This window comes from Anolis carolinensis, chromosome 2, assembly GCF_035594765.1.
Source record: "Anolis carolinensis isolate JA03-04 chromosome 2, rAnoCar3.1.pri, whole genome shotgun sequence".
In the NCBI taxonomy this organism is placed as follows: domain Eukaryota; kingdom Metazoa; phylum Chordata; class Lepidosauria; order Squamata; family Dactyloidae; genus Anolis; species Anolis carolinensis.
Window position 1 is genome coordinate 199,745,609 of NC_085842.1, and position 27,480 is coordinate 199,773,088.

At 39.3% G+C, this 27,480-nt stretch overlaps 1 protein-coding gene and 1 long non-coding RNA gene across 13 annotated transcripts in view; one reads left to right on the forward strand and one right to left on the reverse strand.

The window, feature by feature from the left end:
• Positions 1–740, reverse strand: part of LOC134296471 (uncharacterized) — a 38,355-nt gene extending 37,615 nt beyond the window's left edge. Inside the window, exon 1 of the long non-coding RNA XR_010003222.1 lies at positions 500–740. This is a non-coding gene — a long non-coding RNA (uncharacterized LOC134296471). The remainder of the gene's footprint in view (positions 1–499) is intronic.
• The window catches only part of nrg1 (neuregulin 1), a 761,412-nt gene that overhangs the window by 293,113 nt on the left and 440,819 nt on the right, over positions 1–27,480 (forward strand). The window lies entirely within an intron of this gene.

Consider the following 27,480-nt stretch of genomic DNA (forward strand, 5'->3'; position numbering starts at 1 on the left):
TTTATTTTATATATATATTCTGGAATGGATAGAAAGGGGGATAATTTTTACCAGCTGTAGATAAAAAACAAGGAGCTAATTGAAATTATTGGTTAAAATTGGTAGGAACTACTGCATTAATGGGGATTAAAATAAACATGGATTTACAAAGTTTTTATTGATTTTTTTTGTGTCTACTCTAGTTGGGAATAAATATTAGATTTAGCTAATAATATAGGTCTTCCCTAAATCCAAGAAATGTAAGGTGAATGCTAAGGATTTCTGCAGGAATGTTTTCATCATATCAAGGAATTCTGAGACCTATAACATTAGCTTAATCATAGCCAAAAAAAAACCCCAATGAATGAAGAAAATGTAAAAGTGAGAAGACGTTCTGGTTTTTGGGGTGATGGTGGGATGAGATGAAACCCATGGGTAAATGACAACAAAGGAAACTAGGATGAGAATCAGATAGCATGACTGAGGTCATGCCTACATGGATCCAATGAAGTGGACTCACCTTTTGAGCACTATGAGGAGTTCACACAATGTAGAGCAGATTCGTACTAGAAGGAGTGCATCTAGCAGCCAGAGAGAACAGGATTTACTCTAGAGCTTTCAGGGGGTCTGGAGTGCCCCTGGTATTTTGGAGGTGTAGAAAGCTCAGCCCAATCAAGTGTCCACATGTCCAACAGACCCATCACTGGGTTGCCTGCCAGAAATAGCTCCCTCACAGAGGTTTGCTGCTGATGTTGCTTCTAGTGAGGTCACAACAGAGTGACTAGCCATGTAACCAGGAGAAATGACATCACAGTAAGTCGCTACAAGGAAGTTGCTTGTGACCAGTGACACAGTGGTGGCACTGGTAGGTCCAGTGCACCCTTGGCCCATCTCTCTAATTGGACACTAAAAGGACTCTGGGAATGTATCAGGGCAGCTCCAGAGTTTACCCCAGAGTATGTGAGTATGTGTAGACCCAGCCTGAGTGCTGTCAGTAGAGAAGATAAAGGATCCATGATGGTTGTCAGTGTGCACATGGAATTAGTGCATTTGAATATCTGGAATAGATTCAAATGGAATAGAATATTTGGGAATTACCCTGACTCTGGCACTGCATTAATATGAATACTGTTAAAATATGGCCTCAATTATTTTGCTCATCCTAACTAGACTGGACCTGCTGAATCAATGGGATTTAGCGATATGTTGACTTACCATTCACCAGATGTTTATCTGGGTCTATTCCAGTTATTGTTAACTAACATCCCAGCCTATGATTTGTTAATGTGAACAAATAATACAAGATTTATTCTCTCCACTACTTGGGTCTTGTCGAAGTCAGGAACAGGAATGTCTGTCAGTTCTCCTATACTCAGGTTACAAAAGTAGAGAAAGGAAAACTATTAGGAACCATCCCTGTTTATGAACTGAATTATTGCTTCTTCAGCTTTGGCTGGGAAAGGGAGAACTACCCTCATTATCCTCTTTGTACTGAGAGCAGCAGTCATTGATCAGTAAGGTAGATTATCTGTATCCAGTAGGCAAGCTGAACTTTAACAGCCATTAAATGAAAGGTAACTTCAGAGCTATTAAGTTTAATAGCTTATGGAGTAATAAGTTTCAGCTTGGAAAATAACAGTCGGGGGGTCACTTTGAGTTGATGGGAGACTACATTAGGCAGGCAGTAGCCATGTGTGTCTTTGTATTTAGGTTTGCCGTACTACTTTTCAAGTTACAACAATGCTGCCTTGTACTGCGCCATAAAATGAAATAAAATAATTCTTAAAATATGAGCAGTTATAGTACTAGTTCAAAGATTAAGATTTTCACACTGTAAAAAAATAGCCAGAATAGTGCTTACTGCTTATCTTGACATTAACATTGCGTCTGTAAAGAGATCACCAGTGGAAATTTCAGAGAAGATTTTTTTTTCAACCTTGCTGCCTTTCACCTGCTAGTGATATCCGAATGAGGAAGACTCTCGTTTAAAGCATTATTTGAGGATTTTTAAGTCATAATTTGTTCCAAATACATACAGTCACAGTATATTGTGTCATGATGAGGTGGTGTTTTCTGGTTATATCAGTTTAGCAGGATTTTAAAATGTTTTTTCTCCTTTTTGAGGAGGAAAGCGCTGGACTGGATGTTTTAAAACAGCAGCGAATGTCAAAGTTATCCAAGTGAATTGAGCATTGTTATCGTGAATGCTCACACAAGCTAGAACACATAGTTTTTATTTTCTTAATCACTCCTGCCCCATTCCTTTTTTCTATATTTTATTTTGGTTATATTCATTACATTGAATGACTTGATTACACCATAAACTGTCTATAATGAAATTTACAGCCCATCCCATCTTGAGGAATTTGGTGGAAAATATTCATACATTTTAAATGGAGACATTCAATTATTGTTATTGTGGGCCTTCAAGTAATATCTGATTGATAGTAACTTTAAGGAGACCCAATTACAGGGGGTTATTGTTAATATTTAGTCAGAAGGGAGTTGCCTTTCTTTCCTCTAAGGCTGAGACAGTGTGACTTGCTTAGGGTCTGCCAAGGGGCTTCACGACCAAATGAGAATTCAAACCCTGGTCTCCTGGTCATAACCTAATGCTCAAACTACTAAACCAGATATCTCAGTCATTCTACATTTTAATTCCATTTTAATTCATTAAGTTCCAGTCTAATATAATAGAACCAATAGACCGAGAGAGTTGTTTCAGGTGATGAGGAGCTTCTCCACTCTTCGGGGGAGGGGGGGGGCTGATCACCTGACAACTCGATGTGTCGAGTTCACACATCACTTTGCAGATAACGTCGCTCGAATGCGCTCCGACTTGGATGTCTGCGTTTGTATAGAGCCTAAGGATGTAACCGAGGCACCTGCTTCTCAGGTTTTATTGGATTCGTTTTGACTTGTTCAGCCTAATGATGTTGACAAGGTACTTGGAACTGTGAGGGCGACCACCTGTGCCTTAGATCCTTGCCTATCTTGGCTTATTAAACTTGCCAGTGGATGGTTGGTTGATTGGATTATGAGAATCATCAACACCTCTCTTCAACGGGGGCGTATACCACCCTTCCTTAAAAAAGCAATTGTTAGGCCTGTGTTGAAGAAGGCCACGTTAGATCCTTCATCATTGGACAACTACAGAGCAATCTCCAACAAAAGAAACAAAAACCGTCAGGATTGCCACAAACTAGAGGGATTAAATGAATTGAAACACAATTGATATTACAATCATACAATCATAGAATTGGAAGATGCCACAAGGGCATCCAGCCCTCTGCCATGCAGGAATAATAATATTAAAAGACCTAGCCAGCACACTGCTGTTCAGATCTCTTTCAAATGAAGACCGGATTACATATGAAAAACTTATGTACCAATGCAACAAACATCTCTCCTGAAAAGGACTTCCAGGAGTCTGGGAGCAGCCAACAGGAAGCCCACCTACCATTAATATCCCCATAAAATGTACTTCTGATGGCAGTGGACCTAAAATAATAACAACAAAAGAAGGTAAAAGTCTGTATTTGTAACATTCATTCAAAATGTTCTCCATAGACATATTTGTATTTGTCTCACAGGCTATCCCAAGATTATATTCAGCCACCATGGCTATGGAATGTGTGGAACTCTACTACAGATACTCTGATTATTTTCCGATAAGAGCAAGAATAAATCTGTATAAAGATAAAGTGTTTTTATTGAGGCACAGTCTTCTTCGTGGTGGTCAGTAAAGATCACAGCAAAGGGGCTATTTCCCCTGTCAGATTCTTCCCACTTCCCTTAGCTACCTACTGCATGCTTATTTATTCTAATCTCCTTTTGTTCATGGTCACATAAGTCTTCTATGCTGACTTCTTTTTCTTACAGTATTTGGTTCTTCATCTACCCTTCTAAAATATAAAAAATCCCCTCTTATTAGTGCTGCTCAACTTATCAGTCATATGTCTTTTGGATTTTTGGCCCAGCAGCAGAGAGAACACAATTCATTAATATTTGATAATGCTGTGAAAATGAGAATGTTGGAAAAGAAAATAATCCATTAAAACAGATGTGTGCGCTCTTGCACGTACTTGCTTGAATTATCTTGCGGTATCTGTTATACAGCGCCCTGCTTGAGGCACACTGGAGTCTGGATTATTTTAAATAGGTCTCCACAGAACAAGAATATTCAAATTTAAAAAGTTATGATATGCAGTCCAGTAGGTGCAATCCACTATCCTTTATGATAGACATAAGCAACTTAGAGGATTTCTGGAGAACAGGGGAAATTGCAGTAGACATGTTGTTGCTGTTTTCAAAGGGTGGAGGGAGGAGTTAAATACAATGTGGACTAGACCAGCGTTTCTCAATCTGAGGGTTGGAACCCCTGTGGGGGGTCACAAAGAGGATTTCAGAGGGGTCACCAAAGACCATATTTCTGATGGTCTTAGGAACCCAAATCCCTCCAATATTTTCTGTTGGTCATGGGGGTTCTGTGTGGGAAGTTTGGCCCAATTCTATTGTTGGTGGGGTTCAAGGGGCTCATTGATTGTAGGTGAACTAAAAATCCCAGCAACTACAACTCCCAAATATCAAGGTCTATTTTCCCCAAACTCCGCCAATATTCAGTTTGGGCATCTTGAGTATTCATGCCTAGTTTCGTCCAGATCCGTCATTGTTTGGAATCCACAGTGCTCTCTGGATGTAGGTAAACTACAAATCCCAAACTCAAGATCAATGCCCATCAAACCCTTCCAGTATTTTCTGTTGGTCATGGGAGTTCTGTGTGCCAAGTTTGGTTCAGTTCCATTGTTGATGGAGTTCAGAATGCTCTTTGATTGTAGGTGAACTATAAATTCCAGCAATTACAACTCCCAAATGACAAAATCAATCCCCCCAACCCCACCATTTGGGTGTGTCGTTTATTTGTACCAAATTTGGTCCAGTGAATGAAAACACATCCTGCATATCAGATATTTACATTATGATTCATAACAGTAGCAAAATGAGGGTTATGAAGCAGCAACAAAAATAATTTTATGGTTGGGGGTCACCACAATATGAGGAACTTTAGGGGTCACGGCATTAGGAAAATTGAGAACCACTGGACTAGACAGTGTTGGAAGTCAACCACATCCTGCACAAGTTTATTGTACTATTCATCAATAGATAGACAGATGAGTTATCTGATAGCGAAAGCCCTTCCCACAATGTCCCTATTACTTCCTATTTCTTTGTTTGTAAGATTGATACTTTTAGAGGCATGCCTCTTTTTATTCAAAATTTCTAGCCACATGGTCAGCCCCTGGGTTTCCATTTTGTTCTTCTCTTATGAGCATGGAGAGAGACAAGATGTTTATTGATAGTTAGATGTAATGCTTTCAATAGTCTTTTGTAACTTTTAAAGCTTGACTTCTCCTGTGATTGCTGAAGCTCATTGGCTCTACTGCTATGCTCAAGAAGCTTCTGGTCTGCTAAAACTGCTGCTGTTGCCACTTTTGCTGCTTTACATTTTTTAAATGTCTTTTATTCTTTTTGAAACTACCCAACAGACAGTGTTACTGTTAGACAGATGTGTAATTACTAAATCCAAAGTGTGATCATCCTAGAAAGAAGCGACTAGTGGGGTGACACAGTTTCTGTCTTGGGCCCAGTGCAACTCAATGTCTTTGTAACTGACTTGGATAATGGAATAGAGGGCATGCTTACTGAATTTGATAATGACACCAAATTAGGAAGAGGACAGGATAAGAATTCAAAATGACCTTAACAGACTGGAGGACTGAGCCAAAACTAACAAAATGAATTTCCAAGGGTGAAATGTAAGAAACTACATTTAGATAAAAGAAATGAAATGTGCAGATATGGAATGGGTGATGCCTAGCATGACATTACATGTGAAAAGTGATCTAAGAATTGTAGTAGGCCAACGAACACAAAATCTTCCACCCCACATGACATCCTTCCTCCAAAACTACTCTGCCACAATCTACCGTCATTTTTCTTCATATCGCTTTTCTTTTGCTCTTTACTTGTGGTACGACAATAAATTGGAAGGATATAAGAGGCAAGCCCCTGATGGCACAGTGGGTTAAACCGTTGAGCTGTTAAACTTGCTGACCAAAAGGTCGGTGGTTCGAATGTGAGGAGCGGAGTGAGCTCCCACTGTTAACCCCAGCTTCTGCAGTTCGAAAACATGCAAATGTGAGTAGATCACTCTGGTAAGAAGGTAACGGTGCTCCATGCAGTCATGCCGGCCACATGATCTTGGAGGTGTCTTTGGACAATGCCAACTCTTTGGCTTAGAAATGGAGATGAGCACCATCTCCCCAGAATCGGATATGACTAGACTTAATATCAGGTGAAAACCTTTACCTTTACTAAGAGGCAATAGGAGCAGGCATGAGGTGAAGTAAGTTGCAAGGTAAGGTGTTGAGATCGTACAAGATGATGAAAAAAGAGGACGAGAATGTCGGCAGCAGAATATAAAGAGTGAAGGAATTATGCTAAAATCATGAGGTGAGGCAACCGAGAAGAAAAAAAGGGATTGGACAAGGTAGCAACTCATCAAGGGAAGGAGGTAAAGTGGCAGCAGAAGGCATGCACATTGGCTATGAAGGTGAGCACTTATATTGATGAAAATGAAGGTAAAATTTGGGAAGGTGTTATCAAAAAGGAAACCAGTCTTCCACAGTGGACCGACACTTGCCTTGAAACATTTTATTTCTTAAAAAATAAATTACTTCCTTGACAGAATTTCCCGACATTGGAGAAACCCCTCTCTCATTATTTCCCTTTCAGCCTTTGAATATTCTTTCCATTCCTCTGGGTAATGCATATGTTTTCTTCTTCCAAATGTTCCTGAAGTCCTATACCCTTTTTCCAGGTTCATAAGGTTGCTCACAGATACCTCTAACTGTCAGAAGGTGACAGGAATGCGAGACAGAACTCAATCTTTTGAAGAATTTACCAAAATCCACATTTTAAAAAATATAATAAATGATCAATAATACTGATATTGCAACCATACTCTGCCTGAAATGTTTTCAGAGGTCTTTTGAAATTAGGTCAAGAGGTACATTTAGAAGCAGAAGTGGAAGAGCCCACAAGGGCAAATATGGCAGGAAGACCATACAAATATGACAATCCACTGGCATCTCCTGGGATAAGCTCCTAGGTAACTTTGGATAATCACTGGTTCTGAGATATCTTAAACTGGTAATGGCATTTTTCCAGGCAAGACAAAAAGCAGAGGTTTTTTTGTGAAACCCAGTTCTGCCTGTGATGTTCTGCCAAGACACTGTTTTTGTCTCGGCAAACACAGAGGAGTTGGGGGTTAGAAAAAGCACCCATCCCAGCATGACAGCTGTAATTCACAGCAAAAGGAAGATCTACCATATTTCACCACATAATAGTCACACACCCCTTTTTAAAGGGAAAAAGGGAGAAACGTGCAACTATCATGCAGTGGTGACTATTATGCAGTAAAAAAAGCACGTTTGAGGGGGCAACTGCATGGACACACCCTTTTAAGCATCACTCACTCACGCAGCAATGCCAAAACAGAAAGAGGGCTCCCACACTGAAACATTTTTCTTTTTGGTGCTGCCACATGGACAGGTGAAGTGTCAGCCCATAGCGTCAAAAGCACAGTTGTATCCTTAATTAATTCACCTAGGTGAGTGAACTTGTTGGAAATAGCAACTTCCCAAGCCTTTCACTTTTTTTGTTAATGTATATATTTGCTAACCTGTATTCTATGTGTAAGTTGATTTGCCAGTTTGACTTACCTCTTTGATGTAGGAGGAGTTATAGACATGTGATTGTACTGAGCATGTTCAGACTTAGGACTCCATTTTGTATGCAGTATGTGTCCAGACCTGAGTGGAGGTGGATGCATGTAAGCTTAGAGACTTCAATGGATGCATGTATGCATATGGCCTTCAGTGAGTACAAATATATTTAAAGACTATGGACTATTGATTAAGAATGATACCCTGTGTACTCAACACAGAGAAGCTATATTCTGTCTGTAACTAAACTTCAATAAGAAATGTGCCTGTATGGCGAATGTTTATGAGTAAACAAGATACATTATTTTTCAAAGAAGACTGTTTTTTTAATCTCTGAGCGCATATTTTAAACTAAAATGTTTTTAAAGGGAGTGTATATCTTTTGGGCAGTTACAACTGCAAAGAAACAACCATCCTCTGCTAACCAAATATATTTTTTGTAGTGGCATGTCTTTGTCCTTGGCAGTTCAAAGACATGGTTCTTCAGTTTAACAGCTGAGTTACCTGTGTGCCATTACATAAAAGCTTGTAAATATGACTTGTTCAACAATGATAACAATGTCATGCTTTTCTTGACTAGTGGTTTTCAGAAGGTGGTTTCCACATATTCATGGAGATTCACATTTGTCAAAAGGATATGTGCCCATAGACTGGGTGCATTTATTTTCCAATAGAACTAAGGCTGCTACTATTACAACAGGGAATACTAATAACAAATTAGTCACCTTGAAAATGAGTGACTATTATGTCTTGGCTACTATTATGTAATGAAATACGGTAATTAATTACCATTTTAAAGACTATTTTAAAGAAAATTGCACCTTGAAATTCACCTTTGGGTGTTGGATAATGTCCCATCGGCATTCAGCTTCAGCTGTAAGAGATGTCAGTTATCTAAATCTTTTATTTGAAGTTAAATAGAATGCAACTAGAAACAGCTATGGAAGATGGCTATCCAGTCTCTTAAAAAAAAAAAGCTTTCAGAGAGGGAGACTCCAGTTCTGAAACAGTGTATTCCACTGCTGAAAAGTTCTTACCATCTGCCTAATGTTTGTGTAGGATCCCACTCTCCTCATATTTTGAATTCATTTCTCTTTGTGTTAATATTTGAGGCAGGAAAAATCCAGATAGCTCTATCTTCAATTAGATATATTTTGCAACATTTGAATATGGCTATGGTGTCACCACTTAATCTTCTCTTCTACAGGCTAAGCATACTAAGCTCCCTAAAATGTTTTTTTCAGGATTGGTTTCCAGGCCTTTTACAATTTTGGTCACCCTTTTCCAGACACTTTCCAGTCTGTCAATATTCTTTTTGGTTTGATTATTTGTTTGTTGGAATACAGTATTCCAGGGAGCTCTGACCAAAGCAGAATACAGTGCTACTGATACTTCTCTCAACCTGGACATTATACTCCTATTAAACCTCAAATTGCATTGTCTTTTAAAGTTACTACTACAGCACACTTTCCTACAGCTTTTAGCCTCACAAATCAAAATCTTTATTTACCAAATAAATTACCTCCCATTTGTGATAATTTTGTTTTGCAGTACTTTCAAGTGTTCAGAAGGTTTAACATGCCTTATCTACCCATAATCCTGATAACAACCTTGCATTATTTGTTCTCTTTCTAATGAATTCATGGCAGAGATGAAATTATTATAAAGCTTTCCTTGATTAATCTGCCAAATAGCTGATTAAAGCTGGTGCCTCTATTCAATGTCCAGAAAATCCTTGATTGGTGTTGTTTGTTCATAAAATGATCAACTCAAAATCATGGCATTGCTAAAAGATATATATGAACTATATACATGTGTGCGCAATAGGGAGGAGATTCCATTTCAAATTTCAGAATATAATTGCTGGTAGTGAAGATACTTTATGAATTCTGAACTGCATACAATAAATACTTATACATCCAATGAATGATTTAAAAAAACTGTTCTTAGAAGTGTTGAATTCATAAGAAGTTATTGTGATAAATCTCTTAATATTCTCAGGAAAAGAGGAAGTCTTGAGGATATTTTGTATTCACTTGACAAGAGACACAATATACAAGACTGTTTCCAACAAAGACTTTGAGAAAAGAAAAGAAAGTTGCCTCGCATCTTTCTGGTCTAAAACTTGTCCAGACTGCACCAGAGAACATCTGATCTAATTTAGTCATCTTTTCTATTGGCCTTAATTGGGCATCATCACATTACCTAATAGGTTTTAATTAATTAAAATGATGTTGACATTCCAAAGGGGGAGCTGTGGTGCTTAATCAGCAGTTTTAGCAGAAAGCAGGTTTTCTGGCATTTAAATTGGAACTTCCACGTTCTCAGATTAACTCAATAGGGAATAATTAAATTCAATTAAACATTCATGAGATATTAGCACTGAAAATGAAAGGCATGTTCAACTAATGCAAGTTCAGATAGGCAAGCATTCCATTGTTTTGAGTGGGAAGACAGTATGTGTGGTCTCTTGAGGCTTTGAGACTCACAACTGCACTATGTTCAGCAGGAATGGGAACCAAGTATCCCCTCCTGTTGCTGTTGGACCGTAGTTCCCATATCCAGCATATCCGGTGGTAAGGAATTCTGGTAGGCATGGTCCAGTAACATCTGATGCATTGCACCATTCCTTCTCTTGCTATAATCATTCCAGAGTAATGTCTAGGCCAAGGGGTCCTCAAACTTTTTAAGCAGAGGGCTGGTCCACAATCCTTCAGACTGTGGAGGGGCTGAATTATCATTTGAAAAAAAGAACAAATTCCTATGTACACTGCACATGTCTTATTTGTAGTGCAAAAAAACCCAACAACAGTGAAGGAACAATACAAGATTTAAAAATAAAAACAATTTTAACCAACATAAACCTATCAGGATTTCAATGGGAAGTGTGGGCCTGCTTCTGGCCAGTGAAATAGTCAAGTTAATTAGGATTGTTGTTGTTATTTATTTATTTATTTATTTATTTATTTACAGCATTTATATTCCGCCCTTCTCACCCCGAAGGGGACTCAGGGCGGATCACATTACACATATAGACAAACATTCAATGCCTTTTAACAAAGACAAGACAAACATAGGCTCCGAGCGGGTCTCGAACTCATGACCTCCTGGTCAGCGTGATTCATTGCAGCTGGCTGCAGCTGGCTTGCTCTCCAGCCTGCGCCACAGCCCAGGCCTTCAAGTCATTTCAGACTCTGGGTGATCCTAAGTCTAAAACTGAAGACTGGGCCCACGTAAATGACCTTGGAGGGCCGTATCTGGCCCATGGGCCTTAGTTTGGGAATCCCTGGTCTAGGCAGTCCCCAAGTAGCAAACAAGATGGGTTCTGTAGGTTTGTTCTTAAGTTGAATTTGTATGTAAGTCAGAACAAGTACATTTTAAAATGTAACTCCAGCCAACACACACACACAAACACATATAAATGTATATGTATATATTAACACTGGAAAGGGTTAATACCTATGTGGGGTTTGTTTTGCTGTCTGTGACTCTATTCAGAAGATTTCCCCTCACTTTCTGTCCTTGTGATAATGCAATTTTGAAAAAAAATGGCTTGTAGAAACAAGGATTTGTAACAATGGGTTGTTTGTTAGTCAGATGTTTGTAACTCTGACTGGCTTAGGATACAAGTAAAATTTGGAGCTGGTAGCAGCAGTAGGGAACCAGAGTCCTTCTGCATATTGTTCCAGTGAAATTCCCATCTGGATAAGCTACATTGCGTGACTTCTTTTAAGGACATTACTGCTTGGTTTTTAAAAGAAAACTGCATTTGGTCAGAAAGGCATTCTCTCACATTTTAAATTTTTTTCTTTCCCTTATGGTCATGTGTATATTTCTGTAAAAATTGGATGAACACAAGGCTTTCTCATGTGGGTTGTTGGATTTCTCTATATGAGACGAGCTGAAGTTCATTCCAATTTTATATGGAACCTCCATCCCCCCCCCCTCTCTCATGTTGGGTTAGAAAGAATATTCATACTTATTCATTCTTTGATCAAAACAAATTTTTTTTTTATTTTGTAAGGAAAAGTACAATGGTACTCTTAATATCAGCTGGGATTTAGTTCCAGGGCCTCCCTGTGGATACCAAAATATGTGGAAGTTCAAGTCCCATTGTGGAGAAATTATTCTGTAGAGAAAATGAGTGTGTGTTTTTCACAAAAAGAGCCTGTTTTCTGTATTAAAGATTGCCTTCCAAACCCCTTTGTGTGAGGAAGATTGAACGGAAAGCGGCCTCAATGGGACTATCCACATCTTTTTGCTCCATTTGAGATTCAAAATGGCACAATAATCCCTGAAGCAAAGGTTGTGGGACATTGCCCTGGGAGAGCTTAGAGCCTGCTCAAACTCATCATGCTCCCCCAGAGTCTTAAACTTATCATACAGAGAGCCATTTAAGACATGTGGATCTAATGACCATAATAAAACTGTAATACAGAAAAATATGCAATTCAATGGATTTAAATAGATATTGCTTTCCTGTTTCTCAATTTTCAGTGCAATTGAGAATTTATGTTCCTATTCTCATGGATGTTCACAATGGGTATGAAGAGAACAGTTGATGTTTCTTAACAAGCAATCAATAACATTCTACATACATTTAGCCAATGTTTTTCTTGATTTCTTGATTTTATGACAAACAGAATGTATATTTCTATAAGGAAAATAGGCATTCCAAAAGCCAACAAAATCAATAAAATTTCAAAGCAACCACAGAATATTCCTCTGTGAACACAACTGATATAGAGAAGGAAAGGGTTGCAGGCACTGTTTCTAAATTGACCTAACACATTTGAATAGCATCTTGTACATCAGGACAAATTTGTGAGGGTCCAGGGGGCAGTTTTCTGCCTCTTAGATTTGTTCAGACTATTGAAAATGGCAAAAAATTGACACAAGTCTAAATCCACTTTTAAAAAATGAGTATTTTTTTAGTGTTATATAAGGCACTTATAGTCAATTACTAAGCTGACCCATTACTCCCAAGGTCTTATGGGAAAGGCAATGTCCTTTTTAATTTCAAAAATAGCATGGTTGAGAATAGACATGGATGAGGAGACATTTTAAAAAGTCTTGGGGGGGGGACTTTATATGGACCACCCTTTGTTCATCTTTGACAATAATTGTAGGATGTGGTTATACACTACTGTTTTACCTCTGATCACAGATTACTGAAGTTCTGTCCGAAAACTGAAATTGAATGTAAAATATATCAGTCTCAAGCTTGAAGCTGCATTATATGGTCAGTGTAGATGGGGGCCAATGTGTAGCTATGGTAACTTCATTCTGTTTGACAAAAAGATGGATTGGAGGAAATAAATTCACAAATAGATAGTAACTGAGGGATACTTTGGAAATTTATCTGCATAATAATGCAACATATACTTCAGTTCTTACTTTGAAGAATCCACCTTCCACTGTATCCCATATGAAAGGATGCATATGGAGTACAGAGACACTATCCTGATCTCAATGTCTGAAGACAGGGCTGCATATATGCTGGAAACACTAGAAAATAAAATCAGTTTGAGAACTGTCACAGATTTCAGCTTTTCAAGAATCTCAGATTTGACTGATCCAATAACTAGCCCTCATGAAGAAGGATATTGTAATGATATCCTTGAAAACACATATTTCACAACTAGCAGTTCCATAAGCACAACAAAGGTGCCAATAGGCAGCCCCAATATGTGCAATCTTGTACCACTTCAGCAGTTGCACTACTATTTATATATTTGGTAACCTGTATTCTATATGTATGTTGATTTGATTCTTTGGTGCAGGAGGAGTTACAGACATGTGATGATACTGATCATATGCAGACTCAAGACTCCATTTTATATCAGTATCTGTTTAGACCTCAGAGTAGGTGGATGCATACAAGTTGCTGTCAGTTTAGAGACTTCCGTATTTACTTATGGGCTTCAGTGAGTGTATCTATACTCAAAGACTATTGATATTGAATGTGTGTTCTCAACACAGAAGACGCTAATCCTATCTGTAACTGAATTTTACTAAGAAATGTGGCTGTATTATGCTATTTTTCACAGAAGACTTTGTTTTTAACTCTTAGTACATATTTTAACTAAGAGGTTTAAAGGGAGTGTATATCTTTTGGGCAACTTCAACTGTAAAGAAACAACCATCCTCTGCTAACCAAATATATTTTTGTAGTGGCATGTCTTTACCCTTGGCAGTCTAAAGACATGGTTCTTCAGTTTAACAACTGTAGTTACCTGTGTGCCATTACATGAATGCTTGTGAATATCACTTGTTACAAGAGTTGACTTCTAACAAGGTTATGCTCTTCTTGAAAAGTGGTTTGCCAAAGGTGTTCTCCACATATCCATGGAGATTCACATTTGCCAAAAGGATATGTGCCCAGAGACTGGGTACAATTAAGGTTAAATAGCTGATGCAATAAGTTATGTTTTGTAATAGGTTATGGAATGTCCAATAGCAAAGTAAATTGAGTATATATTTCAAATAAATGAAACAGAAAGAACCCTGCCCCCAGCATTCTTAAATGTATCCAGTCTGAGCTCTCTGATAAGTGGGTCCCCCCAAATCATAGTAACTGAAAAATATATTAATATTTTCCCTATCAAAAGAGTGGGCGGAGAAATGAGATTTCGCAGCAGTAACTAAACACACTACCCTTGGGTAAAAAAATATGCAAAATCATAATCTTTATGAGCCTTTTCCCCCTGAGCTATGTTCCTTACCAAATCATTTGTACTTCTGTTAAAAGGCTTCGGCAGCTTGGCATGCTATCCTTTCTTAAACCATAGCAGATAACCTTGAAATCGTCTGTTTCCCATTTCTTCTCAGAGTCCAAATGCTCTGACAACAGCAGCACACCCCAATATGATACCAGCTCTGGAGCCTTCAATCTGTTCAAAATTACTAATTCTATTTTGAAGGAGTTGTACTTTTCTTATCCATGAGAACTCATAATCTCATTGCAATTTCCTCTTTCAAAACTTTGCATACTGCATTTAAATTCTTATGCTTTGGAAAGCCTCATTTTAAGTAGGGGTCTCATCCTGAGTACACTTGGGGGGTCAGCCACCTGTTGCACTCCTCCATAACATTTTGCTAGCAGCTGCCAGGTCTAGATTCATTACAGCCATTTCTGTCAAGGAGAAAGTTACTGGTATGATCTGCAAGAATTGTATACTTTTCTACTCATGCAAAGTTACTGACTACACCAGGTGCAGAGCAACAGAGTCTCAAATTGTGCCTTTCCCCTTTCTTTTGTTCCACAGCAGCTGTAAGCCCTGAACTAATGCAATATTTCCTGTTGTATTCTGAAGCAGTGGGGGGCAGTGTTGGTCTGTGGTAGGGAACTAATATTATTTATCCATTGTAGACAATAAAACTTCATAGCAAAGGTTAACATTGGATGTTTCTCAAGATGCACATGTTTGTCAAATGAAATTTTAAATGCACATGCACACACACACACCGTTAATGGGTCTTTGGGAATGTGGTTGTTCTACTAAACCTTCTTGAGAGCTGTGAGCTTGGAAAAGTTTGGAAGGTTGGACTACAATGTCCAGAATCTCCAAGAGACAATGACCATTGGCCGCAGCAACCAAGGAATTCTGGGCACTGCATTTTGAAAGAGTGATATTTCTTTGCCTTGAAACAATCTTGCGCATTTGCACTTTAACAGATTGGAAACGCAAAGACACTGTGCAAGGACACTGTGCACTTTGACAATTAAATGTATGTCAGGTTATTCCATAATTCCTTTTTCAGTCTTATTGTTGTTAGAATAGCCACTCAGTTTGCAGCAGAGTACCAGCTTGGGAGGGGAGATTGGGGCTTCAGAAATGGCTTTCATGTTGTTTCTGCTTTTGCTAGGGAAAACAGACTCGTGGTAGCATTCCTTCTACAGTAGGTCAAAAAGATGCTTGACAGAGCTATTATGACAGCAAAAAGTTCTCAAGAAGCTCTTTTGTCATTCCTGTTTATTATTTGAATTGCCAGTGCTTGGGAAAATTACCTTTTGAAATATAGTTCCCAGAATCCCCCAGCCAACTTAGCCACTGACCATGCTGACTGGGGTAATATTTAAAAAACATACCAGTAAGTATGGGGCCTCTGGTGGCACAGTGTGTTAAAGCACGGAGCTGCTGAATTTGCGGACCAAAAGGTCCCAGGTTCAAATCCCGGGAGCGGAATGAGCACCCGCTGTTAGCCCCAGCTCCTGCCAACCTAGCAGTTCGAAGACATGCCAACGTGAGTAGATCAATCTGGTGGGAAGGTAATGGCGCTCCATGCAGTCATGCCGGCCACATGACCTTGGAGGTGTCTATGGACAACGCCAGCTCTTCGGCTTAGAAATGGAGATGAGCACCAACCCCCAGAGTCGGTCACGACTGGACTTAACGTCAGGGGAAACCTTTACCTTTTACCTTTTTTACCAGTAAGTACAGTAGAGTCTCACTTATCCAAGCTAAATGGGCCGGGAGAATGTTGGATAAGTGAATATGTTGGATAATAAGGATAGATTAAGGAGAAGCCTATTAAACATCAAATTAGGTTATGATTTTACAAATTAAGCACCAAAACATCATGTTATACAACAAATTTGACAGAAAAAGTAGTTCAATATGCAGTAATGCTATATAGTAATTACTGTATTTATGAATTTAGCACCAAAATATCCTGATGCATTGAAAACATTGACTACAAAAATGCATTGGATAATCCAGAATGTTGGATAAGTGAGACTCTACTGTATTCCAAGGTTGGTGAATTACAGTCACAGGGGCTTTGTTGCACATAAGAGGGAAGTCCAGGCAAAACATCAAGGGACCACATGAACCACCTCCAGCAGACTGACTCAAGACATGTTCATCCTGGTGAAACAGTAGTCGCTGATGAATTTTATTTCAATACTGACAATGGGAGAGCACCAGATCATACCTGGTAACAAAAAAGCCAGGACAGCTGTGTGGCACACAAAGGATTTGCCAAGAAAATTAAACAGGAGCTGCCAGGAAGAACTAGTATTATTGCCCGAACTTCAGTCTCATTTTATTGTGGTGTTCCAATTTAAAGGAAGAATCAGATCCTCCAGGGCCAGACAGCACTATAAAACAGGCCACCTCTGAAGATCTTGCCTCCTCAAGGAAGAGGGTGGAGTATTTTCCTAAAGACATGAGTTGCCAAAGGAGCTGATTCTTGTGTTAGAGAGGCAGGGCAGGATGAACATAAGAGATAGAGGCTGCAGAAGACCCAATGAAGTTCCCAGTTGCTTGGGGAGGGTTTCTTGAGAGAATGAGGCTCTTCCAAGGGCAACATTATGCTGCAGATTTTTCCGCACAGTCCTGGGTAAAATCCCAGGCAGCATAACTGTAAAACTCAGAATTGAGGAGCTGATTGAAAGTGTGTCTATTCTAGTTCTTATCAGATACTTTCTTAATCCTTGATCTTACTCCTTGGTGCCTGTGTTAGAGTTAAGACCTTATGTGCAAGTCCACCACCCCCCTCCCATTTCTACACACTTTAAAAACAGTTTACAAACCAAGTCCCATCGTATGACGCAAAACTACTTCCACCAGTCACCCCATGGGACTGTTTCAAAAATGTTTGGAAATGAAGGATTCTAGAGTCAGGGAGCAATTGTCTTCAGAGCTCCCAATTTACACAGAAAGGTGTTTATTGTTACGTTGGGGTGGGAACTGTCAGATTTGTCCATGTTAGTTTGTTTTAGTGACGTTTAAAATAGCATTACTGTGGGCAGTCTCAAAATGTGCCTCGACATGCCTTTTCTTGCCAGTACTCCTCTTTTCATGAAACCTTTGTGGTAATTTTTAAAATTAATTTATTCATTAGGAATTGTGCAATTTTGATATATCACCACTTTGCGGTGGCTAAATTTCCCCCTTATAGTAGACCTAGATTTTGGACTTCTGCAATTGTGAAGTTTTCCTTAAAAGAAGAAAGAACGAGGAATGGGTGAGGATTACACTTGCCTGTGTGATGTCTCAGAACATGGAGGATTACAGTAGAAACAGTCAAAATATATCATATGTGATGAGATTGAAAATATTATCCATTCTCTTTAAAAACCAAATGCTATAGTAGGAAGATGATTCTGCCCACCCCCTTTCCCCTCCTCATGAGATGAGGTCCTGTGTTTGATTCTGTTCTTGTGTGACCTTGGTTTGACTTGCTGGAGCCCTGAACTTCTCCTTAATTTGGATTTTGGCTGAGAGTTGGAACCCATCCCCAATTTGCTTGCTTTTAGGTAAGATTCGCCTCATATGACCCTTGTACTGGAGATGGAAAGAACATTCCATTTGACTGTGTGTGGTATGACAGTGGGTTGGACTGGATGGCTCTTAGGACCAATTCCCTCTTTCCTATTTCTTTATGACTGGGAAACCCTACAGGGAAGAAGAATAGAACAATGGAATAATCTTGGCAGTTTTCACCTCTTGTTTGAACCTTCTGAAGTGTTGTGGGGAAATTATTCTGCAAAGAAAAACATGCAAGGTTGTGTGTGTTCAAAAAATATTTCCTGTACCGAAAACACTTTTTCTTGTAGAAGGAATTTTCCAGCTTTTCCAAAATAGAATGCCCTGAAGAATGCCTTGACCTTGCACCCAGAGCACATCTAGTCTTGGCTTGAGTGGAGCAGAACACCCTAACACTTGCTATTGAGGTAGATGTCCCTTTCTGCATAATGGTAGGGCTGGGGCAGTTTTAGAAGTGGGGACTATATACAGAGTGTTTCAAAAATATGGACCCAAATTGAAATTACTATATTTCTGCAACTGCAAACTGCCCATGAATTAAACTCTTACAACTTGAAAGGCTAGGGCACTGGTTCTCAACCTGGTGTCCCCAGATGTTTTTGGCCTACAACTCCCAGAAATCCCAGCCAATTTACCAGCTGTTAGGATACCTGGGAGTTTACTGTGTTTTGTCACTAGTTACAAGAGCCTAGAAACAAAAGTGATCAATAAATGTTGTAACTCTATTTGTATACTACTGAGAGGCGTAAATTGCAGTGGTTCATCTGTGTGAAGTACCATGGCATCATGCTGATGTGTTTCTGAGTGCTGCAGTCAAACGATTCTGCTGCTGAAACTTTAGCCATCATGCAATTTACTGCCATTCAGTTGCAACTGAATTTTTGACCCAGCTGCTAGTCAAACGATATGCCTGCCTGTTCATTAAAAAAGACAGGAAAAGTAGTCACAAAAGAAGCTTCAGAAAGAGCTTTATTGACTTGTAAAAGAATGAGGATTTTTTTTCCTAGATTACTTTGGAGGCAGAAGGAAGTTAGCATTCATGGCATTTAAAGCATGTGTGTGTGTGTGTATGTGTGTGCCTGTGTACATATAGTCCCACTTTTATCCTGGAATTGATAAGTTGTGTGTTTTATTTTAAAGATTTTAAAGTACTTTTTCTGTTATGAATTTTAATTCTGTAATTTGTACTGTGTTTTAATTGTATGCTTGTTCTCAGGGCTTCGTCCCCATGTAAACCACCCCGAGTCCCTTCAGGGAGATGGAGGCGGGTTATAAGAAATAAATTATTACTATTACATGTGTTTTAATGTTAGCAGTATGATTCTAATATATGCTATAAGGCTAACATAATAGAACAGTACTTTGCCAAAGCCCATTTGATGGAGACTAGGACTGAAGTAAGATTTTAACTGAGAACTTTATATTCTTAGCTGCTACCGTTCACTCTTCCTTCACTGTTACCAGCTTCTGAAATAGGAAAGATTTCTTTTCACCCTTGCAGTTTCACCAAGGAATGTCTTACTTGTACTGCAAGAGAGTGAGATGGCAGAAATACATAACCTTTATAGATTTCCCCTGCCCTTGTTTACCTATGTGGAGTTCCTTGACTCAGATCCTGCAACTGAAGCAGAGCTTGGGAAATTACTTCTTAACATAAGTCATTTGTTGTTACATAGTGTTTGTGTGCGCCTTCAAGTCGTTTATTGACTTATGGCAACCCCATGAATTTTATATGGTTTCCTTAGGCAAGGAAATGTAGCCTATAACACCTGGTATTTTTTGGTAGTCTTTCAACCAAGTACTAACCCAGGCCTGACCTTGCTGAGTTGCCAAGATCAGACAGCGTCTGATGCCTTTAGGGTGTTTAGGCCAAGTGTTGTTAACACATTACAATATATTTTATGGATAGCTATGGTACTTGCATTATGCATTACTCGTTATTTGTTTTCCCATACTTTATAACATGTTTGTTTTGATAAAAGATTGGCATAAAAGAGTGGACAGGATCACTCAAAATGCCTCTAAAATGTCTTTAAATGCCTTTTGAGGTAACTAGAAACACATTATACCAAAAAGGAAACTTGTCATTTCCATGTGTGATTCAAAATGCCCAGTGACTGTGCATTGCTACCTTATTTGTGACTTCCAAAGTCTTCTCTAGCATCCTACTTATTTATAACACCAAAACTGTGTGTAATTTTGACAAAAAGCCTGACATAAAAAACTCATTTAAAAACTGAGGGAAAAGTGTCATCTGGCCCAAGGGGAGAAAACATTTTATTATTTGGGTGTGTTCATGTGTGAAAAGAAATAAGCAAATGTTTAAATCACTAGTTCAGACTTATGCTACTGCTTCTGGCATAATGCTTTCCTGGCATAGAGACAAGCAGCACGGGTTGAAAGCACTGGGATTTTGGTATTTGTCATAGGAGAATACTGTGGCTTGATACTGAGTTTATGCACACTGAAAATAAGTACATGCTCCGGGAACTGGTAGTTAAAATAAGTGCACACTTTATTGTTTCTGGTAATCTTTTCAGGAGTAGCTCAGAAGAAAAATCTTCACATATGTTATAAATCCTCTGGAACTGGCTTTCAGGTGCACTTGGTTAGTCTTCTTTCTGTCACTCTTAGTGGTTCACGTTACAAGAGCGGATGCTCATGATCCAACAGAAGGAGCATAGAATCTGATACAGCATCTATTCCTCCTCTGGCACGTTCCCCTCACACAAATAAACATACACACACTGCGCTTTCGTCTTTTAACCAGAATAATTCTGCTGGTATCTGGCCTATCTTACCATGACGTTTTGCAAGAATCCTACTAATGTTAGAACTACATATTTTCACCGGCAGATACATGCTTCAAAATATACCAGTACGGAGGCCTAAACCAACTGCAGCAACATATAGAGACTTAAATAAATTACAGGCAGTCCTCATCTTACGTTTTTAAGCTGAATTTGTATGTAAGTTGAATGGGTACATTTTTAAGTGTAATACCAGCCAAATGGGGCTGAGGTGACGCAGTAGGTTAAACCGCTAAGCTGCAGAACTTGCTGATAAGAAGGTCAGTGGTTTGAATCAGCAGACTGGGTGAGCTCCTGTTGTTAGCTCCAGCTTTTGCCAACCTAGCAGTTTGAAAACATGTAAATGTGAGTAGATCAGTAGGTACCACTTTGGCGGGAAGGTAATGGTGCTCCAGGTAGTCATGCCAGCCACATGATCTAGGAGGTGTCTACAGATGCCAGCTTAGAAATGGAGATGAGCACCACCCCTCAGAGTTGGATTCAACTAGACTTAATGTCAAGGGGAAACCTTTACCTTTTACAAGCCATATGTGTGTGTGTGTGTAGAGAGAGAGAGCACTTTGGATAGCATAAGGAAGGGTTAACAGCCCTGCAGGGTTTATTTTGTTATCTGCACCCTTGCTCAGATTATTTCGCCTCACTTTCTGTCCCCGTTATAATTGGATTTTGAAAAATTTGACTTGTTCTGAAAACAAGGATTGGTGAGAAAGCCTCAGTTGAGATATCTTCTCCCCATGATAACTTTTTCAGGAGTGAATTTCCCTTCCAATTTCTCTCACTTCCTATTGTCTCACCCCTGTTCTTAACTATGAGTTATTTGTAAGTCGGATGTTTGTAAATCAGAGACTGCCTGTACTATATAATTACTGCCCCCCTACTCTGCTTTGGTCAGACCCAACCTGGTATACTATGTTCAATTCTGGGCACCATAATTCAAGAAGGATAATGACAACCTGGAACATGTCAAGAATAAAATTATCAAAGTGGCTTAAAGAGCTGGGCATGTATAGCCTGCAGAAGAGATGTTGAGAGAAGACATGCATAAATATTTGAAAGGATGTTATAAGGAAGAGGGAGTAGACTTGTTTTCTGATGCCCTGGAGACTTACTACCTCGTCACAAGGCTGCTGAAAAAGGCGGATGTTGCTTCGCCGCAGGGCATGGGGAAGCTGCCACCCTGCACCCCGCATCACCCAGCTCCTCTGGCTGCTGATCCCAAGGGTGGAAGTCAATGGGATGATGGGCGGCGGCTGGCTCCATGGGTGACTGGGGCTAGATCAGCACATTCCACTGATTTTAGGCCTGTGTGACGAGGTTGTCAGACTCTGCCCAAAGGGTTCAAATTTCAGGAAAGGAGATTTCACCTGAACATTAGGAAGAACTTCCTGATTATAAGAGCTCTTCAGCAGTGGAACCCTCTGCTTTGGAGTATGGTAGAAGCTCCTTTTTGGAGGCTTTTAAATAGAGGCTGGATGGCCATTTAGTTGAGGTGTTTTGGTTGTGCTTTACCTGCATGGCAGGGGGTTGAAATGGATGGCCCATGTAGTCTCTTCCAACTCTATGATTCTATGAATTGTAATAAAAAATAATGTTCAGTTGTGAATTTTGAACTTAGCCATTTAGAAGAATCAAGGGATCTACATTTTAATTCTTCCAACCAAGGGGATTGTTGATTTAACAGAAATCTTAACTCAGGACTCATATTGTGAGAGGATTGCATAGTGTATTATGACAGAGTTGATTCAGGGTTGTTGTATGTCTTTCGGGCTGCGTGGCCATGTTCCAGAAGCATTCTCTCCTGACGTTTCGCCCACATCTATGGCAGGCATCCTCAGAGGTTGTGAGGTAAGTTGAGTTGATTCAGTCTGTGTTTATTATTTCTCTGGCTCCAGTGATGTATGGCTCATTTGAATGAAAGCAAAGTTAATTTTTCAGGTTACAAAGAGAGCAGTTTTATACCATTCTTGTTTCCCTGACAACACTTGCTCTAATATTCAGCACCGTCTTAGCATTTTTGATATTATAGCTAGTTAGACGCAGGGAGACAATGAATGCACCAGCCGAGAATTCTTAAAATCATTGCAAGGTAGTGGAGGAGGCAGGCTGATAGATATACCATGTCAGATAAAAACAAAACCAAAAAATACAGAAATCCACATACATACACGCACGCTGACCCAAAGGAAGGGGGGAAATGGACAAGAAACATATTGGACAAGCCTGAGTGAGCAAGAAATTTCCAAAAATATCCCTCCCACCCACCCACTATCCTGCGGATGTACCAGTGTTTATCAGAAGACAGGGCCATCTGCTGTAGTGTTTCCCTGGAAAATCCTCACTGTGCCCCTCCCTCAGTCTTTGCCAGCTTTCTCTTGGCTATGGAGTGCCCTCCCATGCACAGACGGTGTAAGTCAAAAGAGAATTTCCTGATTGTAGCGGTTCAACATGATGACATCACCACCAGCAGCGCTCCCTTGCAGGGAATCCCTGAGTTGCGGGGGGAGGGGGGCATTTTTCTTTTCTTAAAAAAGAAGGAAACCTCCCTTGTAGTGGGAAAGCTAAGGCACCATTGCAGTTTGCACAGCATTCTTCTTATTGTGTTCTGAAAACTGTTTTCCTTCCTGAAAAAAACACAGCAAAAAGCAGCCCACAGCCCCAGACATCCATGGCAGTTCTTCAGCAGATTCCCACAGGGAGTGTTCTTAATCCACATACTATTAGAGAATCAAAGCGGGTGTAATGAAAAATTGAAGGATTTCTTTAACCAGCAGATAACCAGCCTGCACCATTCTCTCAGAGCATCTCTGCATCGTCTTATGGAAATCAACAGAAAGCACTAAGTGGAGCTAAAGACAAGGAACTGTGTGCTTTAGCATTAGTGTTCTGCAGTTTTGTTGATTATGCAGTATATAAATGAAAATGGAACGTGCACATTTTTTGTTCTTCTGTAATCAAAATTCTGTGTTGTGTATTTCTGATTACTGGGTTCATAAAGAAACCTGAAAGGTCCACATATAGACGCATATGTGCTTGTCCAAAAATTGCAAGAACTGACCATCTTAATGTCCTCTCCCTCCGTAGAAGCAACTAGGCAAGTAAACACATACAAAGGAGCTTCTCCTTGTTGTATTTATTTATATTTGAAACTAACTGTACCCGGCCATGTGTTGCTGTGGCTCAGTCTGGTTAAATGGAAAAGAAAGAAATTAGAAAGAGCACGTTTGTAATATATTTCCTAATATATTTAATTTCACTATGCTTGTTGGTATACAATATTTTTTGTTGTTCTATTGTCCGTGCAAAGTGTAGAGATTGTCTGGTTTGCCGACTCTAGAACACACAGCATATACCGTAATTGTCCATATGAGCAGCAATCCGTGTCTAGATCTAAACCGCACATTTCTAAAGATTGGCCTTGTGCTTCGTTGATGGTGATTGCAAACGCTAATCAAATAAGGAATTGCAGAATTGCTTAAATTGAATTGACATATCCTTTGGAATCAGGAATGCAAGGAATGAGGACATCTTCACCTTTGAAAGGTCCTGCCAAGATGGTTGTTTCTATGACATTGCTCATTATTATAATTTTACTGCAAGCTGCATGCCGTTGCAAAGCTCTGGCTGGTTGATATTTCACAACATGATAATTGGCACACTGATTTTCAAATGCAGTATGTGCAGTGGCATCCCTGACAGATCGTGTGAATTCCAAAATTCTTTTGGATAAATAACTGCTTCATCTGCTTCTGCAACAGTGTCAATGGACTTGTATGTGACTGCCTTGCTTTGAATTGTAGATTGAATAATATTGTTAAGTTCGTAGACATCTTTGCTCTTGGCTGCAAGAATAGCTCATTCATTCAGCCAATCATGTTTCTTAGAATTGGTTTGAATATTGGGAAATACTTATTCAGCCACTATTTCATTTGACATCACTAAATTGCAGAATTTATGAGGCAATGAATTTCGTCTTGAGGTCAGATCAACCGCCACGTAACTGTTCCCAATTTCCAGCAATTGATGTGAGAATATCTCAGCTGATCAATCGTTTTGCAGCTGGATACACATATTTGTAGTTAATTTTAATGTCTTTACATGTTGCCACAAAGTAGAGTATTTCAGGCAAGCATTTATTTTGTCTGCTGATGTCGATCCAGGAATTACAGGTAATGTTTGCCTGAAATCTCCTGCAAGCATTATTAATGTGTTCCCAAATGGTCAACAGATGGCACTGTTTTTCAGGAAAAGCGCATTTTTAACTGTCCCAGGTGTGACATCTATATAATAGGTATATAAAAACATCAATGTATTCGAATGTAATGTTGTGTCCAAATTTCAAAGTAATCAGTGAAGTATTTTCAGAGATTTTAGATTTTGAACAAACATTTAAATTTTTATTTATATGGATGTTGACATCTAGTATGCCTAAAATAGGAGTCAACATGAAGTAGTGGTTTGAACCTATTTGCTAAGATGCACAGATAATATTTTTTGTGTTGTTGAATTCTCCAATACAATTTTGTGTGCTTCTAAAATGGCAGCGCAGTGTGAATATGTGTCAAGGTAGGTAGAGCAGGTGGTTTGCAACAAGGCAGTCCCAATTACTTGCAGCAGGCTTAGAATTAGGAAAAAGGAATGAGCACAGAGAAAAGATTGCCCTTTCAGTAGAAATGTGTGCACCAGTAGTTGAAGGCAGATTAGCTCAGTACTTGAATATACATCCAGAAACTATAAAATGGGACTGCCTTGAAATTTCTTTGCAAACACAGTTTCAACTATCTCTGGTGTTTGCTGTTGTTATTATAATACACAACATTGTAGAATACGTACCTGTTCCAATTTTAGCACATGCACAAGTTTAATATTATTTTTGGCAGCTGGGAATGTTGTTACATCATCCCATTGTTTATGTAAGTAATCTGGAGAAGATGAAGTGTCATCAGAAACTACCACCAGCAATGATGGGATCTTTGACTTGTAATCAATATGAACTGGATATTTCACTTTCTGTGACAAAGATAGTTCTTGAACATTTGTTTGCTATTATTCCAGATTTCATGTATGCAATCTATCAAAACAGTATGAGCTGTAAACATGTACATCTGGATTCATTTAATCACTTGAGCATAAAACCTAAATGTGATGTGAAAACAGAATGATGCATTACTCAACCACAGTGGAGTGACGTATTGGTTCAAAAGTCAGAGTTTTCTTGAGAAGCAATTGTGGACCTAAATACAGTTGTTAATCCTAGTTAATGGAAACTTGTTAAGTCAACACTTACATACGTTCAATCGAACCAGTAGTTCTGCTGTAGTTAGGATTAATTAGATTTTGGCTCTGAATTAAATTTCCATATTCCATCAAAAAAATCCAGTGGTATTTGTATCAATTCATTGTTTGTTTGTTTTTTCTTCTGAAGAGTGAAAAAGCTCTCATGGCCTCCCAGTTCAGTCATTTGGTACAGGTTGCATATGCTTTATAGTATATATCAGGATGGGAATAAATGGATTCCATGGCATCCACACTACACATGAGGTCCATTCCCTCTAAAGTGGCACACAACCACTTAATTGAGCCCTGTGTCACATTTTAAAAAATATATAGGATGCTCTGGATCTTGCCCACACTTTGTGGCAGAGTGATTAATTGAATTGCTCCCTTTTCGGAAGCAGCTACACCTGTCTGCTTGTAAAATATCCACTCCACGTTCCCTGGGCTTAAGTAGCTAAGGGAAAGATGAAGGCACTTACCTCCCCTCTCTCATCCTCAGTATAGTGGCAACCACTGGGCACAAAATTGGCAGTGGCCATCGCTTATCATATCGACTGAACCTAGGTGAATTGACAGAGCAATCAGAAAAGGGACGGTGGAGAATAGAGCAATTCCCCCATTTCTCACTTCTCACACCACCATGGCTAGTACCAATCAATGTGACAAGAGACAACCATCACCAATTTTATTTCCAGTGGTTGTCGCTAAACCAAGGATGAGAGGGGGGAAGGTAGGAGTGGCCGTTCAGTACCAAACTGAGTTCAGTACTGGTAGGCCTTGTGGTCTCCATCTACCTAGGCAGCTTGGTGCCACACAATGTGAAGACCTGCCAGCCACTAAGCTGATTTGGCAGCTGTTTGAACCAGTGTTTCTCAACCTGTGGGTCCCCAGATGTTTTTGGCCTTCAACTCCCAGAAATCCTAACAGCTGGTAAACTGGCTGGGATTCTGGGAGTTGTAGGCTAAAACACCTGGGGACCCACAGGTTGAGAACCACTAGTCTGGGCTCTGGTGGTTCTGCTCCTGAATACCCCAATCCACATCAACTCTTGATCCCACATACATACTCAAAGGAAGCGAACAAACAATATTGCTACACACAGTGATCAGAGAAAGGAATTCAGAATTTTCCTTGTTTCGGTGTGTTTCAATTGCAATTATTTTTTCATTGATCAGATAAAAACATCATCATTCACATTTATTTGAAACACATTCTTAGAAAAATATATCTGCATACCCAGAGGCCTTGTTGTTACATAATATAATATGTATTTATATTAACATAACTGAGTAGGGTTATCTTATAGTAATTGGTTCTATATGACTTAGAACATACCAGAAACCTACCAGGGAATCT